Source organism: Temnothorax nylanderi, unplaced genomic scaffold (genome assembly GCF_030848795.1).
Source record: "Temnothorax nylanderi isolate EJ_2023f unplaced genomic scaffold, tnyl_v1.0 TNYL_tig0005_pilon, whole genome shotgun sequence".
Lineage (NCBI taxonomy): Eukaryota > Metazoa > Arthropoda > Insecta > Hymenoptera > Formicidae > Temnothorax > Temnothorax nylanderi.
The window spans coordinates 2,907,662-2,925,967 of record NW_027249067.1 but is presented as its reverse complement, the minus strand read 5'-3'; the positions used below and the strand labels follow the sequence as shown (position 1 = coordinate 2,925,967).

Here is an 18,306-nt window from a genome sequence, read left to right as displayed (position 1 = left end):
TTATTGATATGCTTTGTGTATATTATGGAAATCATACGTGTTATGTGTCATCTATTAATTATATTTAAGTTTATAACATAACTATGTGATGCACATTGTCTTCATCATTATATATATGATATGATTATTTATAATATATTATATTAATTATATGTATTTGTATTAATTTTTATTATTATATTATATATATTATTTATAATATTATATTAATTATATGCATTAATGATTCATAAGTCATTTATTAGAAAAAATTATGTTAGTAAAATAAGTACTAATATGAGCCAATAGTTATAGGTGTGTAATTATTTATAATAACCGTAAGTATATCAACACTCAATTAACAAACACCATTTTTTAATTTATTAAACATTTTTTAAATAATATTGTATTTAATTTAAAGAATATATGATTTAATTTCTCTTAATAATATATAATACAGATCGGCAAAATCATACGTACACATCCCTTATATACAAAGTACTCTTTTTATCATCTCTTATGTAATCATATGTACAGATCTTTTTATAATGTGTTTAAGTTAATATGCGCTGGCATAATTATAAAATTATTTTATGAAGCCAATAAGTTATAATATACGTAGTAGATTAGTATAAAAATTCTAATACGCAGGATTTATATGAATAAATATTGCGAAATATTGTGAACGAATTTAATAAAATGGTTTACGAAAGCGGGCGATTGTAAATTTTGTTTAACGTATTTGATATTTTTGTGTCGATGTCAAACATATTGATAGTATTTAAATGCCACAGACATATGCGACTTTTTGAGGGCGTATGGCTGTACATTTTATAACTATACATTTATATAACATATTTATATAACAGAAAATTGACACATTTTACTGTGATGCAAATGTAAAGAATTTGAATAACAATTTTAAATACTTAATGTATTATCAATTAAATTTTAAAATACACATTATTTTACAAATACAAACATTTTAAAATTATAATTAAATATGCAAAAATTAAATATTTTATGTTATTTTATGTTAGGAATATACGTTATATATATTCATAAAAAATTACAAAATATAATATATATTTTTTTAATTTTTTATGATATATATGTATATATTATATTCATTACACATATATATTCATTACATATATATTCATTCATATAAATCCTGTGTATTAGAATTTTCATACTAATCTACTACGTACCTATATTATAATTTATTGGCTTCATAAAATAATTTTATAATTATGCCTATTATTTGTCGCATATTAACTTAAACACATTATAAAGGGATCTGTACATATGATTACATAAGAGATGATAACAAAGAGAGTACTTTGTATATAAGGGATGTGTACGTATGACTTTGCCGGTCTGTTGTATGTTGTATTATATTATTAAGAGAAATTGTATCACCAAATTTAGTTTTTATATTTATTTTACGTGTCATTGCATGGCTTATTCGAAGTTATTTCTTTAATTTTGTATTTTTAAAAAATTTGGTTGTTGCATTTTCTTTAATACAAGTTGCGAGTTAAAAACCTCAATATTAGAATAGAAAAAAGGGAGGAGTGTGAGTGAGTGAGTGAGTGAGTGAGTGAGTGAGTGAGTGAGTGAGTGAGTGAGAGAGAGAGAGAGAGAGAGAGAGAGAGAGAGAGAGAGAGAGAGAGACGCAGAGAGAAGAGAAAATAGAGAATGGAGAATTAGAAAATAATCTTTATTTTATATTCAAGTTTAAATAAATGACAAGTTTAGGGTTTATTGTAATATTTGAAAATTAATTACATAAATGTTTAATATTACGTGTCTTTGATATTAAATTCATTAATGTTAAATTAATTTAATGTTAAACATATATGTATAACATAACAACGGTTAATCAAACTTTGGCTAACAAAATCAATTCTTTTATTAAACTATTTGTAAGTGAAAGAAAAAAGTTTGGAAATCATATATAAACTATCCCATATATATGTGTATGCATATAGGACTACTATTTAAACATATTGAATCGTTTTATATCCATGATTGAACGGATAGCGGAGATACAGTACAAACAATCATTACATGAATAGTGAGTAAATCATGCATAAATCCATTTTAATGGCAAAAGTTCATATTGCTAAAATTTCTACCACGGAAATTTTGAAAACGACAAGCACATATTGCGAAGCCACAAAATATGTATATTGATTTATATTAAGTTTTTGTTTTCTATTTTATACAAAAAATTTGTATAAATAAATAAAGAAATAAGCGGTAACAACATTAATTTGACGATTAAAAACGGGAAGCTAAATTTTTTTTTGTATTTGAGTATCATCTCTACGTGTTACATCATCATGCAACTTTTACACTTGTTTTAATCTTACCTTTATGGATGTTCCAAGTTTGAAGCTGATGAACACGTTATAATACACGAAATGGATAACATTTGTTAATCGCACCACACATTCTTCGTACTTTTCGCGAAGTTTACTCCATGAACTTTAAACAATCAAGTTTATCCCGTCGTAAAGTTCAATAGCGCGCGAACAGAAATTTCGATCCGTGTAAAAAAGAAAACAAATTTCTTTAAAATCAGTTGTGTTGAAAGTCGATGTAGTCTCAGTGAATTCAGGATAGATACTCAGACGTCGATACTATTGACGTAAAAGCAATCTGTATATTGTCACGTAACAAAACGCGACAATGCACATAAAGTATTCTTGCGGCAAAATCTCTGATTTTCTGCAAAATCTTGAAGATTGAATTCACTGTAAATATATATCGGTTTTAATGCGCGTTTGATCCTTCAAAAATCCATTATCTAGCGCGTACTTACGGATTGATGTTCGCGGTCGGAGTCGAAAATAGAACAAAAACGGAGAGAGCAATGAGACCAGGAGAGAGCAACCGCGTCGACTCGACACCGCGACGCTACTGGCGACCGCGGCTTCATCCGCGCGAGAACGAACGCATCGTCCGCCCTGTGCGATCCACCACCACTTACCCCCGGGACACAGAATCAACCCTTGCCCAACGATTTACTCTCTCTCTCTCTCTCCCCCCCCCTCTTTCTCTTTTTCTCTCTTGCTCTATGCAAAGTACAGATCGAGAAATCCTTTATCTGAACCAATATCCTGTTCACTACGACTTTGTAGTCATTGAAGCGCATCAAGCGACGTCCGGCACAGGAATCAATATTGGTTCACTAAACTAAAGATCGTTTATTATCGCAACAACTTGAACTTAGAACTTGGAATTTCATTTGAAAAGCTAAGAAGTAAGAACAATCAATCTAGACTTGCCTGCTCTTTCACTTGCTTATATCTACCTTATTATACGATCGCGCACTGATTTCAATATTAAAGAATTGGACGATATCGAGAAATATACACTTTTGTATTTTCCATATCAAGTTTCTTACTTTTTAGATATATTTTTAGCAAATAATTGTCTTTTTATTTAAGAACCTATATCGAAGCTAAAATAAAAATTAATATAGAAAGAACAAACGTTGTTACAAAATAATTGGAAGTTATTTAAAAAAGTATGGAAATTATCTGATTTCTTTATTTTACGAAATTCGAATTCTATATAAACCTATTTTATTTTATAATACATAACGTGAAATTTGCAGATAACTTCTATTATAATTTTATTATAATAGAATAATTATAACATTTTTTCAAATCAAATAATATAATTAATAATAATTATGATTTTTATTTAAACTTTTATATGGAGTTTTTTATTATAAAAAGACAATTAATAAAAATATATATATATTTTTTCACAAATTAAATAAATGTGATAAAATATTAGAGTAAATAAGTTTTAGATTATACAAAAGAAATTTTTATTTTAGAGGTCTTTGATTTTAAACATTTAATGTTGCCTGCTTTTCTTTCTTGAAAAGCTTGTAGACTTAACTGATTTTGTTTGTATCTTTTTTGTTTGTACTTTTCAATTATATGTATAAAGAATCAGCTTGATGTCATTACAAGTTTACATTAATCAGCTCAAGGCAAAAAGCAAATTAATACTACGATTGAAGCGTGAACATTTCAATTATGATATTTTGAGTAAAAAGTGCCATTATTATGCAAATCAATAAAGTGTCAAATAATGCATATTGCATCTAGGGTGTTCAATAAAAAGATTATAATGCTTGACAACAGAGTCAAATCAATAAAAGAACACATCGTCGAGAAGAGGACAATAAATGTATTCGGTTCATTATTAATTTTAAGACAATCAAATATGTAGGTTGACTTCCATAGCTTATATAATTATAGTAATTTATTAATAGTTATTAATTGTATTACTGCAATATTCTAATAGTTTTCTTGGTAATTATATTTAGTCATAGTAATCACATTTAGTCATATTATAAAAGTGCACAAATATTACGCATTATATCATCTCAAATTCCGTTTAATTCTTTTTTTTGTCATTTATCGTTAAAATATGAGATTTCTAATAGTACCTATCGACTGTCCTAACACTAATAATTTATAATAACGTATTACTTATCTTTGTATCCGATATGATTATATATTTACGAAACTTCATATTCTGTTCTACATTTTCCATTAATTTACGATCAATATGACAAATTAATTAACGAAGCATGTTTCAATATTACATTTAATAGAAAGTTTATTAAGAACTTGAGTCGCCTAAGTGGAATTTCTTGAAAATTAATACATTCATAACGTAGTTCTATGAATAACATACATATTCATACACTGATAGAGAACACAGTACGCTTGTAATAAAGTTTTGCAAGTTTCTTTATAAAAATACATAAATAGTAGCTTGTGAAAATAAAATTAGTGTTAAATAATATAAAGATATTACATTAAATGTTATTTATTTATAATTTTCTTTTATTACAATAACTTAATTTTGAGAAAGAAAATGAAAGAGAGAGAGAGAGAGAGAGAGATTCAATTAGCAATTTTGTAATTTCAGAAAAGTATATGTATTTGTTTCGCCAATAATTAATAAACGAGAAAGACTCTATTTTTATATTCGACAACGTTTGGCTAATGTCGTGACAATTCGACCATTGGTTTTGGTCAATTTAAAAAAAAAAAGACCAAAACCCATGATCGAAAAAGTCTTGACGATTAATCTGACCAAAACCAATGGTCGAATTGTCACGACATTAGCCAAACGTTGTCGAATATAAAAATAGTCTTTCTCGTTTTTGTAATTTATTATCATGTTTTAAAAAAATATATATTTCTTGCGACAGAATTTTAATTATCATTTTAATACATGAAAAAATAAATATTATATTGTTGTGTGTGTAATTAGTTGGAAAGAATGGATTTATATTCCTGTAGCATCACTTTTTTTATAATAACATGTCCTTGTTAGAAAATTTTTCTATCTTGACGTTTTTTCTATCTTGTCTTGACATTTTTCCATTATAAATATGATACAAGGTGAAGTAATATATTTTTATCTTGATTCTTGGCGATAATATTTGGAGTCGTTACGTGAAGTCGATCGTATTCAAAAAAATATGTTTGAAAACGAAAAGTTTATTTTGCCATACAATACAATTAAATAAGCAAATTTTATTGTTTTTTCACCTATTTGAAATGTATATATTTACTACACCAAACACGTACCTACCTCCGCGGTTTAAAAAAGTTGAAAATTTTAACCCACGTATTTTTACGTGTGTTACAATTTTGCGATAACGTTAGACAAAATGCAACTAAAATGTATGTACGCGCGTAGCAAAGTGCGTACGCAAAGTGATTATTACATTGCAAATATTTCATTATAATAATATGCTACTTCTCTCGTACCTATATTTGGCATGTGGTTACAACATTACAATGTTGTATACTAAGTAAACATGCAACACGTTCGTGCATAACACAAGCAATATGAATTCTCGCGCTATTTATATACCAGCAAGAGTTATAACAATAATTTCATGCACCATATTGTCCGACAGTAACAAAAGATAAAAAAAATATTTTATTATCTAGAGCGTTCTTTTGTCTTTAATAACAATATAATATTTTTTTATCCCTCTACTCTGATTAATTAATCCTCATCTAATTTTTTCATATGCGTCTGCGACATTTCCTTTCAAGTATAATATCTTTTAGCTGTTTATACTGCATTGAGGAAAAGTAGATTTAATTACTAATATTATCTTCTCTAATAGAAGACAATTAAAACTGCTCTTCGAGATATTATATTTGATGATGTTGAAATTTATTCTCGAAAATTTAAGTCAATATTGCAAAGATAAAGGAACGTTCTCTATGTGGATTCCCTATTGTACTTGTGCAAATTAATATAATTTAATGCAAGAAAAATTACCGTTTGATTAGCAGATATCGTTAATTATTTTTAATTGTAATTTATATGTCACATATTACATAAACAGATTTTATTAATCCTATTTTCAGCTTTTTCATAATTTATTATATTGTATATTAACTTTTTTACAATTAATTTTATATCTGTAATATTATGTAATATAAATATAAGAGATTATTGTTTATTATATAAAAATCCAATACTTTTTTAAAGATACAAATTACATCAAGTTGATTTACATGATTATAAATACGATTTTGTATATATATAATTTGGTTCTATCTTCATAAAAATCTGATTTTCAAAACTTTCATAATAATATTTGAAATAAAGTATAATAATAGTCATAAATGACATATTTTCATAAAAAGAGGTAATTAATTTTAAAATCGTGTCGGATATATCATTTCTGAGAAGCAATTTCATATTGATAGAAGTTTTTATATTATAAAAAAGTTATACATTAATTAATTCTTTTCTTATATTACCACTATAAAGAGATCTCAGCGGAATTGGTTACTAAGAGAAACACGTAACGCGAATCGTTATCCTCTACTCCTGCGTTTCTCTCGCGAGTTTCGACAGAATAGATATAACTCTTTTAAATACATGAAGTACTAATACAGTGATGGATAAAAAGAGGCACTTTGAAATAACAAGTTATGCCCGTATCACACTAGCGATTGGCGATTGCTTCTACGTTTGCGTTTACGTCGTCTCTTGACCAATCAGAAAGTAGTTGCTGGCGATTGCGATTCGCGATTTCCGTTCTGATTGGTCAAAAGACGTAGACGCAAACGTAAACGCAATCGCCAATTGCTAGTGTGATATGGGCATTATGTGATGTTAAAAGATAAACAATATATTTTATACCATTAAAAGCATAATAATTAATAATATGTACATAAGAATAATTTAAATAAATTTTAAAGTTTGCTCAAATAAATATACAATTTTTTTCGAATTTTTAAGTAAGTAAAAGAGGAATTGCAAAAAACAAATCATTCATTTTGCAGGATAAATGTGAAAATGTATACTAGAAAATGTGTGTGACAGATTAAAGTCTAGTGAAATACCGACTGTTTGAAGTTAAGCTATAAAGTTGACATTTCCATTTGGCATTACGTTTTAAAACATGAAAATATCAGGCTATTTCTCATCTCTGAAATTATTGCAGACACGAAAAATTAGTAAAAATTATGCGATGATAATTGCTCAACTTCTATATTTCGTACATTTTGTTGATATTCTTTATAACTCGATAATGCGATTTTATGGTCTAGTTGCTTCACGGTATTCTCGTGCCTGGATAAGTTCAACCAATTAACACGTTGAATGTCGGACCTACATAATTCGCTTGTCCCTCCGGCGATGCCGGAGTGAAATTTTCCCTATTACATCCATATCTCGATAAGATATTATATTATGTAATTAAATTATGCATAATTATCGTGCTTAGTGTATTTATTACTTTAGACTATTACTTTAATATTGATTATATTTACAGAACTACCACAAATGTTACTTTTTACGAGTTTGATATGCATTTTTTGAGTTTGGTAGCCCCGGTCCTGGTGACAAGCACATTTAGGGCCGATCGTTCCAACCTATTGATAAGCTAACTAATAGTTAAATCATATGTCTATCTTTGTTTAATGTAAAGGATAAACAAAGACATATATATGATTTAACTATTACTTTACCAACAGGTTGGAACAACCGGCCCTTAATGTGTTAATATTATTGGCTAATATAAATATGTAATCGGAAGCTGAATTATATTCTCTGAGGTTGCCATGTATAGCATGTTTAATGAGGTAGTTAATAACAATTTTAAAGCAGGAAAGAAAACAGCGTCTAATAAAACATTTATTGAGAAAGAATATTGATTCAGCGCTATTGAAAGGAAATCTGAACTTATTTCTTCTAGATTTTTTATTTCATATTACGTACATATTTTCTCTTTTCAAAACAGTAAGGAAGTCTCTCAACCTTAATTTGACATTTGTATATCTTCATTTGCTCCTTTTTCGTGCTATTTATCCGCACTCGTATATTTAGCTTCAATTTACTAAGGGTAGAAGAATCGTGAAAAAACTTACCTAGCGTTCTAATTAAGTTTTATATACGCATAACGTTGCGTTCATTTTGTCTCGACTTTCCTTTACCGTATCACAAACATGTTTACGTAAAATATTTTATATGTAATGCGTTCACTTTTAAAATATGCTCTCTTTAATCACTGTAATACTGCACAAACGGAGAAGCACTATATACAACGTTCAGTTAAGTATTCCGATAAAACTGCGCTCATTATCCCCGGCCGCTCTTATCTGAAAGTAAATGTACACGTGGATTCGCTACACATAGGCCATCGTGCTAATCGTTCTACACACGCCGGAACTCGCACTCGAAATTAATATACGTCTATACATCGAAAAAATACCTGAAGCTTTTTGAAGCTAAAAAGCAGCTATTTATATCATATAATTTAAACAGATATGACATAACTCACATAAAGATTTCCGGGATAAACGAATGCACGTAATATGTAAAGATAAAATAAAAATTTATTCATAAATTACAAAATAATTTTACTTGTTGGATGCTTAAATTAAAATAAAATGTATTTTGTTGAAGAAGCCAGCTTGACAAAAAATCGATAGAAAAGTTGCTAGAAAAATTAATTTTTAAATAACGATTTTATTTAAATTTTAAAATAATTATTATAATAAAACTAAATAATTATGTTTTTAATCTTATTTGTACCAATGCTTGTTAGTTTCAATTTAATACAATTTAAGTATTATTAAGACATATAGTATTAATAAAACAAACGAGAGTTTTATGTTGAAGATAATAGGGAGTTTTTGCAATACCGTCTTTCAGATACCATAACCGTGTCTGAATTGTTCAGATACATTCACTATGTATCTGAACAATTGAGATACGGTTATTGTATCTGAAAGACGGCATTGCAAAAACTCCCTAATCTTAATGAATTCGCTTTTATCTCTTACGTTAATATTGTGCTATTATTATAACTGCATATATATATATAAAGAATGCGTTTGTTTCTCACCCCACTCACGTATTCCCTACAATTCGGTATCATACACAAATGTCTTAGCAAAGCTATCTTAATAAAAAATGCGTAAATATATATTTAACTTAAAGATTTAGTGGTAAAAAAGTAATAAAAAATGATGTCTAGGAAATTTTGGATCTAGATTGTATATACCATAAGTAGAGCAAGAAACATTTGAATTTATCGAATGGCATTTTGTACAAGCTCTTCTAAGCCGGCTGCGTCGCCATTATCGATCGTTCCCATTCGGTTACAGCTGCAATGCATTTTTCACAGCGGATAAAGTAGTACTTGAGTTACTAAAAACAATATCTCATTAGTATTTTAACAACGACATTAATAACGTATTATTACTAATAGATATAATGTCATTTTATTGATTGTTTAATTAAATATCAATATCTGTAAACAAAAAAATTCGAAAAATATTTCATTATCTGACTAATGTATATATTTTGTTTATGTATATATTTTATTATGTTGAAATGCAATAATATTTATTCTTTTGTTATTTACACTTAACTTCATTAATAATAATTTATAGAAGCGCAAATATTCTTCAAGTTTCCTTCTTAGTCAGAGATACATCCTACAGGTGGCAACATTAACTATTCCTAAGATTTCCTGCATTAATGATTGATCCGAATAGTCATATACACCTTCATACACATATTCTTAAGTGGTAAAAATTTCAGAAAAAGTTAAAGCAAGACACAATCTAATTTAAGAATGATAAAAAGAATAAGAATTACAGGCGTATACATGTATAATATAGATGGAGCAAGATTGAAAAAGTTAAAGCTAATTTTTAATTTATATTTCTTAATTAAAAAAGATCAAAGATTCTTCACATATTAAAATATTAAATCATTAGACAATTTTTTCTTCTTAATTGTGAAGTAGTTTTTTTATTAAGTTGGAACTCTGATGAAACAATTTTTTTGATGAAAATGCTAATATCTTATTAGATTGATTTAATTGGGGTAATACTCCTCACATTTCGTATAAATATGTATAATTTATTTTTGTATAAATATAAAAACAGTTGTATTTTGTTCGTGTTTATATAATAGCTTTATATTTTATTTTACAATAAAAGAATGCGAAGCCATACACAAGTTTAAAAATTATTTTTTACGGAAAAAATACTTTTTTGTTATATATATTAAGCGCGAGAGATCTAATTTCAATTAACTAGCATGCAAGGGAAACCAGTGCAGTTTTAGGATATCAGATTTATTGTGTATTTATATAAGAACTTAATAATTATCGATATTATTTCGTAATTTTCCTTTCCGCAGATAATAAGCTAATAAAGAGCTAATGACTGAATCCGTTTCAGATAGCATGGAAATCAAAATATCTACTTGTTGTTAAATTCGATAAACTCTTATAACATGTCTTAGCTTTAAAAATTAATTGAATAAAAAAAATTTAATGTACTTGATGTTTTTTCTATATTTTATTTTACAATAAAAAAATGCAAAGCCATATCACAAGAGTTATAAAAAAGTATTTAAAACTTTTAAATACTTAAAATTAGCTTTTAGAAAGAAAGATTATCATAAATAATTAAGGTATTATATTGAATGCATTAAATAAGTTTGATATCCTGAAAATGCATTAATTTCCTTCGTTAGTTAATTAAAATATCACATTTTTTAACAAAACTTTCCTCTTGTTTCATTTTTTGTGAGAATATGTCTAATTAGCTGCATGAGTATAAAATAGTTAATTATTTAGTTTTGTTATTAGTATCAAGAGACACGGTAGTTATATATTTCGTTGATGTGCGTCTGTACGTATGTTCATGTATATGAGCCTTTTGGAACTATAGTTGTGAGCAGCTCTGGTGAACAGATTTTTCTACGTAAAATGTTTTTACTCAATGCAAGATACAATTCATTGTACATTCTACGTTTTTAACGTGAATTCAGTTTCATTCGGCATTGTAAATGTTGCATTATTTAAATATACTGTTTTGTATTGTTTTATTATTTTCTTGCGTTCTATTATTCTCTTACTTTTACTTTCTTGTATTATTTTATAAAATCCAGCGCACACAATAAATTTTATATGCTGGCATAGAAATTACGTAACGTGTTTTTATTAACTTGGATTTTATTGTCAACGACAATAAATGATAATTTTTCAAAACTCGGGCACGTGATACGTAGTAATATATATGGCACGTAAACTTGTGGCTGCATTTACGTAAAACTCGATAAACTATCTGTGGCACCTGGTTATAAATTAGAGTTAAGAGGCTGGATAAAAATGTGTTTTATAACGAATTTATTTCCATCAGATTTAAGCGAAATGCCTAGATATCTTTATATATTATGGTGCTCTACACTTGCTAAATAGTCTCAAAAAAATAGAATATCTTAATAAGAATAACGGAGAAAATCCACAAAAATAATTGATGAAGATTAATTAGATTATACTATAATTTTTATATTTTTGACAATATTGAATAAATATTCATCTGATTTGTTTACTGTAATATTTTACTCTTTTAGCATCGTTAATACTATTGCAGAAAATTAGAAAATAATTGAAAACTAATTTGTAATTTTCTAAGTTGTAAAGCGCTGAAATATTTAAGCAACCGTTACTAACTCGAAGAAACTGCAGGTTGCCGATTGAATATCGCGGGTTAAGTGCGCGATCCTTTGATTGTATACCGTGTACCGTGTAAAATTGTACGCAGCGCGTTGAAACGGTATCTATTTACATGAACGCTTTACCATTTTCGCGATCCTTCGTCCAACTAGGTTCTCGATATGCCCGAGGATACGTGACCATTTTATTCTCTTCCGCACCTCTTTTTCGTCGTATATTATAACGCTTTGAAGCCTGCGAAAACTAGGATAGCAAAATGATTGCGTTCTCTGCATCACGGTACGTTTTATGCAATAGATGTATCTTTTACCAACAAAACTATATATATATATATATATATATATATATATATATATAGACAAAACGTACATTTTAAATCGTTAATCATTAAGTAGCCTTACAATATTTCTTTCAAAAATAGTTTAAAAAATTTTTTATTATCTTATCCGATCTTTCACTTCTCAACATTATATCAACACTACTTTACTTTTATCATTCACATCATCACGAGTCATAACTGACTTTAACTAGAAACATTTAAAAACATAGCACGCTCTTTATCGATGATCAATTAGGCATTTAGCGCCTTTCATAACTTAACTTTTAAGTTCTATGAAAATAAAGTGCAAATTAAGCTGCATTAGTAAGCCTCGTTTTTTACTTTGCTTTCTTAACTGTAAGGTACTGTGATATCAGAAGTGAGAAATCTTTCGTACTAATTTTTCTGAAGACAATAATTCTTTGTTGAAGAATAACAATTTTGGAAATTGAAGTATTGTTTGCTATTGTTATCGCAGGTTTACATATGCATCTGTTTGATTGCATCTGTTTGATTGCTCAATATTTAGTTAATACAATTGCATCAATAAATTAAATACTTTGTCGATATTGAATGCCTTTCAATTGAAACACAGTACATTCGTAAATTTAAATCGTAAAACATTTCGATTCGTAAATTTGTCTTGCAAATTGTTTGCCATTTTTATTTGGAAAGTTAATAACATCAGCACCATTAAAATTACAGTGAAAATAAGTGCAAGAAATTTATAAAAGTGCCTTTGTCGAGAAGACAACGTTAAATCTTTCTTTGATTTTTTATATAACATTTTCTATTAAGAAATAATATTAGCTGCTTTTAAGAGGTCAATTATATGACCGTTGTATTTCAATAAATAATCATAAGACCATTAATCATTATTTTGTACTCCTCGGCAATGATAAAAATTATACTTAGAAAATGTTTTCAAGAGACTTATTTTAATGATATAATGACATTTCCTTATTTTATTCAAGCGCTCGTAACAAAAAAAATGATATAATTTACAAGATGTATATTTTAGAATGATTATATAGTTTTTCCGTTGAACTATTTCAGGATTTAACTCTGGAAAGATATTTTTTGTGACATTTTCGATGAAGAAAATTGAGAATCATGTTAAATTCACGATTCACTTAAAAATCCTTCTATTGAGAATCTCTGCAATAATAAAAAATGTCTTAAGTACCTAGATATATGCAATTTTACCGGCTTTTCTTTCAATGAAAATATGATCAGATTATTTGTCTTTAATTCTAAAATCATTAAATTGTTGTTGATAAAAATGTACAATTAAATTTCTTAAAATCTTTACCAGCAAAATTTAATTAATAAATAGGATATTTAATTATCTTTTTATTTAATCAAAATTTTCAATATTTAGTATTCGAATAGTGTGTGAAATTAGTTTTTATTTTAAATTTTTATAGAAAAAGATATCGTCAACGCGTATTTAGAGACTATAATATTACGTCTGTAAAAATTTTACACATGGTAATAACCCAATCGATTTTAAATTAAGTACCTATCCAAATAAGAACGTTTGGTTTAATGCGTAATATCTAATTGTCAGATCCAAATGATACATTTTATACTGATTTATTTTCGAGATGAACTTTATAAAGTGCTATTATACGCCGCGCACAGTATCTGACACATACGAATTGATATTTTAATAGTCCGACTTTTTGTCACTTTAAACTATGAGCGAAACTAAAGTGTAAGTTTTCATAGTTAAAGCAAATAATAGAGTACCGCTATATACATGTATGGACATATATAGTTCTTCCTAGTTTAGGTCATATAGTCTCGAGACGTAAAAAAGCTGAAGTAAACAGGACGTTTTTCCAAGAAAGAAAACTCTGCGTAAAATCTTTATTGTTGTAACTTTTTTGCTTTCAATAATTGTAATCAAACAAACTAATCATTGTGTGAAGAATGCAGAATATGCAGATCTGGAAAACATTATACACAAGCATAAAAATAGAACATGCAAAGAAAACTATTTGCTACAAAAAATAAATGTAAGAAAATATATTTAATCCCTAATTATCATGAGATTATAGTGAATTAAATTAAGAAATTAATTTGTATTCTGTAAATTTTAATGTAAGATATTACAATCTTAACTTTATTTATAAAATTAACAGAAGTTTTTTAATTTAAATGAAAGAATATGATTTTTTAAAGAATGTGGAACGAGAATCTCCGAGACCAATCGTTTACAGAAAATATGAAACAGGGCAGGGTATAAATTAAAAATTCAATTATAAATTGATCAGTTGCATAAAGAAGCATGCTTCTACATAGTGAATATTTTACCTCATGTTTTCCTACGTAAAACAGATTTTATAAATGATTGGAAGCAATAACACATTTAATACGGTTTATCCCGTATAATCCCTTTGTTAAAATAGCTTAGGAAAGAATTTAAAAGAGAAAATACTATGAAAAGGAAAAAGAATGAAAATACTGGGAACAAAATGTTTGTTATTACAGCTTGAAGTTTAATATACATGATTTATTCCATATTTCATAATTTCTTTAACTTTCTGATGAAATGCCCCCCGCCTCGAGTTTACAAAATATTTATATACATAAAAACAACTAACAGAAGTAATTAATTTATAGGAGTGTTCTCTGCTGAAAGTATAAATTATATAGCGTGCGAATCCAATAAGAAAGGCTTTTTAATCTAATTCCATTTTTCTTCATTTTCCAGCTCTAATCTATGTATACATGTATATAAGTAACAATATTACGTCAAAATGATTTCTAAAGAATAATTGACGCATATATTGTTTTCTAGGTGTAATAAAAAAAATCATCATATATTATGTCCGCCGATAAATTTAAATTTAAGCTTTAATAAGTTTTAAACGTTTTGTAGAAAGCTTATTTGTATTTTGCATCTTTTCCTGAAACACAAGAATTTAGAGAGGTTATTTATTATATAAAACAATTCTTTTATGACATTAATCAACGTTAATCTTACGATCCATACTCGTTAATTAATAATTTAGACGATGATATAGAAGAAAAAGGCTACTGTTGCTGTTGTGTTTTTTTGTAATTACAGAGGCTTTTATGAATTTAAAGTTATGCGTTTATTAGCGAAAATTTAATAGCTCTTCTAATTATTGATTTATTCGGAATTAAAGCAAATTATACGTGCTGCAGACACGTAAATCGATGATAACATTTAATTCTTCAGTTAATTTTAAAACGGATGTTATTCGCTCGTTATTCACTTGAGCATATATCGTAAACGTATAACTCAAAGTATGGAAAAGTTTGTTCAAACTTGTTGCCCTTTGACTTTTCACACGTGATAAATCTGAGGTGAGACAGTACGTTAATGCACGTTAATATACTGCGTTCTCAAAATTTCTCGACGTTTTACTTTCATGGCAAGGTCTCGCAAGTTGGGTAAATAGCACATTATGGTTTGTTTCATATTTAAGCGAACCAGCATTTGCATGCACAAACGTTGCTAAATAACATCTCTTTCAGAAAATATAACTTGTTTCCTGGGCAATGTATATTATATTTTTGAAATTAAATGTTAATGAATTGTATAAAAAAAGTCTCTTCAAATTTTGCTTTAAAGATATTATATAAAATCTTTCGAACTATCCAAATAATTTAAATAAACATGCATTAAACTATTTTCTCAAATAATATTTGTCCGTCTCTTTGTGTGTCTCTTGCAAATATTCTATCACAACAATTATTAAGAAAGAATTTTATTTATATCGTAAAAGTTGGCGTAATGAAAACCATCATTCCGCGTTAACTGTCTTTTTATTTCATTGATATTATGATGATTGTGCGAATAGCATGTTCTTATTAACTTTTATAGACTATATCGTTATTGGAACATCACAAAGTATAGGTACACAACGTCTTACGATTACACGCCGCTCAGGCATCATGCCACAGCTAAAATGCCTTGTTTGTTTTATGCCCGCTTCTATCCGACCAAACGGCCGTAACGATCCGCAAATAACTCACCGAAATCCTTTTACTTTTTACTCAAACTAGACTAATACACTTTAGTTGTTGCATTCTCTTTAGTTGTCGTTTCTCAAACAAGTTATTGTAATAAAAAAAATAATAAAAATAATTCTACTTTTTTTATGATATAACTACGTGCATTTGACAAAATGTAAAAGTTTGATTAATTGTACAATTGCAACAATGTGATAATTGTCAATTTACAATATGATAAAGCGCTTAATATGTATGCTAGTCTGAAGCTACCAATTCTCTTGTGTGTGAGCACACATAATCATATTTGTTCAAATTAATAAATATATACATACAAATTGTAAAATACATATATACACACCAAAGGCAATATATATTTAAAATAAAATTCCGATACAAGTACACTACAATGTACACAGATAGTCTACGTCAACTTGTTAAACAACATTGACCATTCTTGTGCAGAAGAATCAATTTAATTTACCAAGACACGTGTTAGAGCTTAACATGTGTCTTGGCAAATTGATTCCAAGTCCAATTGAATCGATTCCAAGTCTAATTTTAATAAAACTATTTTAACTCAACTATTTTAATTTTTAAATCTGCATATTCCATTTAATTATTATTTTCAATTTTTCACGGAAAATGGATATTGAAATCCACGCCAATCAATTACGCAAACTCTATTATTGATCGATCTCACTTATTAAAACTCATGGATACTCTCTGACGTGAAAAATAAATATAGTCAATGGAAAAAGACCAATTCGCAAAAAACGAAACGTACCTACGCATGGTTTGCCTTCACGTCCTCTCGCTTCTATTCTTGTCTATTTCCAATGGTTCAACGTGTAAATAATCAATCACGAGCAATCAAGGAAATCTCGAACTAAATCTGAAAACCAGACCATTCGAAAAACCAGGATAAAAAACAAGTATGGAACACTGATGTACACGATTGCAAAATAAAGCAGCGAAGAAGACTATGTGCTTTGATATTCTACACTTGAAGATTGAGACTGAAAGAAAAAAAAATTGGCGACGATACTGGGAAAGTATAAGTGCATATGAGGACTCGATGTAAGTACGACTGATTCGTTAGCTGTTTCACTTACCATGGGAATTCTAATTGAATTCCAAGTGGATTTGCAAATGAAACGCCAAACGGCCGAGAGCAGTAGTTTAGCGACAGCTGATCGCGTTTCTGAATATCTTCGCCGACGTCCGTCGAGTCAAGGGAAAACTTTACGATTACAGAGTTTAATATGAATAATTTGTCATCGACGATACGGATAATTATTCAACAAGTGGGATCAACGAAAAAATGTCATTATCGGGGGTGAAACTTATTCTCATCTGAAACAAGATGCAAATTATATTAATTGATAATTTAAAAAATTATTTTTTAGCAACTTAATCCTGATTCCGTCCGAAAAACGCAATATTTAAATTATCTGCGTAAAAACTTACAGCAATTCTGGATAAAAATACTTCGATTAATAAAATACTTAATAACTACGTTTATAATGTGCACTCTACGATAATCAAAATAATCGATGTACATAAAAAATAATATAGCCCATTGTTCAGTAAGAAACTACAAAAATGGATCTACAAATTTTATCTAAAAGTATTAATCAGATTGCAATTGCAGATTGACATTTCAAAATTAAATTATAATTCTTGTATATGATATCCTTTTTCATACATGCACTCTCTAGATTAATACTTTTATAGTATAATATTTCTACACAAATAAAATATAAGTTATAATTTTTATTTCTCTCTTTTATACGGGTAGAAATAAAATATGTTATAATTAATTATAAAAATTGTGAAGTCTTATAAAATTCATAAAATTTTATACAATATCATTGTAAATTATACAAAACTTAATATGTCTACAATGTCTGCATTTAAAATTAATGAAACTAAAAGAATTTTTTGCTATTTTAATAAAAATATT

General features: G+C 27.6%; 2 protein-coding genes across 5 annotated transcripts in view; one reads left to right on the top strand and one right to left on the bottom strand.

Annotated features, from left to right (window-relative positions):
- Positions 1–8,594, bottom strand: part of LOC139776525 (neuropeptide CCHamide-1 receptor-like) — a 39,574-nt gene extending 30,980 nt beyond the window's left edge. Inside the window, exons 1-2 of one of the 4 annotated variants that reach the window (XM_071713234.1) lie at positions 2,810–2,890; positions 2,358–2,741 (exon numbers count right to left, since the gene is read on the bottom strand). The gene's annotated coding sequence lies outside the window, so the exon portion shown is untranslated. Of the gene's footprint in view, positions 1–2,357; positions 2,895–8,423 lie in introns of those variants that run through there. The other 3 variants (XM_071713244.1, XM_071713254.1, XM_071713227.1) reach the window with 3 other exon arrangements.
- Positions 1–18,306, top strand: part of LOC139776537 (neuropeptide CCHamide-1 receptor-like) — a 94,008-nt gene that overhangs the window by 41,933 nt on the left and 33,769 nt on the right. The window lies entirely within an intron of this gene.